Source organism: Anneissia japonica, unplaced genomic scaffold (genome assembly GCF_011630105.1).
Source record: "Anneissia japonica isolate Jap-2015-1 unplaced genomic scaffold, ASM1163010v1 scaffold1065_len1792383_cov172, whole genome shotgun sequence".
Taxonomy (NCBI): Eukaryota; Metazoa; Echinodermata; class Crinoidea; order Comatulida; family Comatulidae; genus Anneissia; species Anneissia japonica.
In genome coordinates this window covers 407,901-410,603 of record NW_022684135.1, presented here as the reverse complement: position 1 = coordinate 410,603, position 2,703 = coordinate 407,901, and positions in this window count along the sequence as shown.

Below are 2,703 nucleotides of genomic sequence, written 5' to 3'. Positions count from 1 at the left end.
GAAACCACCAAGATTTTGAAAGAAGTAACACGATTTTGAAAGAAGTAACAAGATATCGAAAGAAACAAAACAACCTATATGTATACGAAACAAATAAGGAAAACATGAACCGTGACGAGGGCGCGTATTTTAATACAGTTAAAACTGCCTCATACAACAAAATCATATACGATTTTGAGTAAGGACAAAATGTTTGTGACGATTTACCGTCCAGATACGTGCACAGTTCTATAAGAAATATAACGTAGCACCATTCTTTTATATGTCTTACCATTATTGGCATATTTGAGTTCCTATTTATGCTTATTAAAATATTGTAAAAAAATAATTTTACAATAACACGAGTCTACAAAATATCGGACGAAGACTTCTCACGCTAAAAAAGCGACACATGTGAGAATTCATCGAATTACGTTAGTACAGCAAGTGAAAGGAGCAGCAGAGTATCGTGGTAAGTGGAACGTACCACCTTTTGTTATTGCGGCTGGTACAAACGCGTAGGCCTATGTGTTTATTTATTAAATAATGGAATAAAAATATTATAAACTGACCATGTTATTCACTAAAATAAGTCAATACGTGACAAATAAGGAAGGTCTACATCCATTACATTTTAGCATGTATTGTATAATCCATTTTTACTATATTATTCTACCAGTATGCCTATCTTATCTGCTTTAACAATTATAAACAAATGTATTATTGGCTCGTGTTCTTCTTTATTTAAACGGTAATTTGACTTTCATTTGCAAAGGTCTTTCCAATAGTTAAAAAAAGTACTCAAGCGTACCGCCTATGCCCTCTGCCCGAGGAACGCACCCCTCCCCCATAATGGTCCTTGGTCACCCTGACCAAACAGAGTTGTGTTGATACGTAACGGCTGCATAATGTGTCTCTGACATCGACTGTGGGGCATACATTAAAGGGCGTCATGCCAGCCTGGGTCCCACTGAATTTTTCAATTAAAACAATAAGTGGAGATACAAGAAAATTATATTCAAAATTTTAAGCTTGGGAGTGCAATTTCCCGCCATCCAGACGTGCCAAAATTTTCTAACCTCAGCCCTAACCATGATGGGGCTAATGTGGTATAGACCCTATCTCTGAAAATTCCACCCTGATCCCACTCTTTTTCAAATGCCATCCGCCACTAATATTAATCATTATTCGTCGTTAAAAACAATGACAAACATGATTGAAAATGAGCACATCTAAAGTCTCACGATGGAATTAGCGAATTAAACCCAAAATGGACCAAGCAATTATGGCTCCAGAAATTTGCCGGCAAGATGTACGACATGTCCGGCGGGGGATCCGAGCCAATGGGCCAACTCTAGCCTTAGTCCTGGTCCCAGATTTTAAAAAATCCCTGGTAGGGTTCACGAGCAGAATTTTTAGAGCTCAGTATGGTCCAAATTGTACTTTTAGACCACAAAATTAGGGATTGGCAATTAAAATAACGTTATTTGGATATTTAAAAAAATATTTTAACAGATCAAATCAGATGACGTCATAACTATGGAAAGACGATAAAATCGTTGCTAATACTACGATTTTAATGTTTTCCATGGTTATGACGTCATCTGATTTGATTTGTCAAAATATGTTGTTATCGCATAAATAATAAATCGTTATCGAATCGTTCTTATTTCTTTTATTTTCTATATAAACAATTGCTTTTTAGCTTATTTTTATCGTTATCGTTGAAGTATAAACAGGCCTTTACGCCACTCAATATTATGCGTTAGAATATTCTGTAACATATGGCAATACTTGCAGCATTAAGTCGACTGGGATTCATAGAATGATTATTTAAATGGTACACATGGGCAGATTCATAGGGGGAGATCATATGGCAATACTTGCAGCATTAAGTCGACTGGGATTCATAGAATGATTATTTAAATGGTACACATGGGCAGATTCATAGGGGGAGATGTCGTCACCCCCCCCCCCCATACCACCCTTAACATGTTAGAGTGCTTTTAAATTTTAGCTGGAAAAAAATGTGCAGATGGTAAGTAAATAGTAAGCAGCTTTCTTTTCTTTAGGGGTGGTGATCATTTATGAGAACAATTTTAAGGCTAATATTATTGTTGGCTTTAAGTCTCTCCAAAGATAGGAGGGTGATAAAAGAGAAGACGGTTCTCCAATTCATTTAAACTTATGTTATTTATAAAAGAGTTCCCTTCTTTCTGCACTTTCTCCTGCAAATATCTGGACCAACCCCAGTACCTCACAGTCTCGCGAAGGCCGAAGGCGGCCTTTTCGCGAGTATCTTTAAACACCAATCGAGAAAGAGAGGCATATTCTGCTTCTAACGTTGTTGGTGCCAGTCGCAAAAATAATCGACTAAAAGAAGTACGGTACTGTAGGAAACAACCAACCCAAAATCAACTATACTGATAATGCCAACTTATATTTAGCGAGAATGTTTACAATAAAAAATATAAGAATACTGGTTTTAACCAACAGAAATATTTTGCACACGTCCTATTTTATAAAGATGACAAAACACAAAATAAATAACAGATTCCATGTGTATATCGGCCTACCTTCTTCAGTTAGCTCCGAGGCTACGGTCGTCTCTTCTAAAATTTGATCTATTAATACAAGTTAGTTTAAAAATTAAATACATTCCAAATGGACATAATGAAGCATTAAAAAGCTGATGTTAGGCATTAGATTTTGCGAGTACAATGC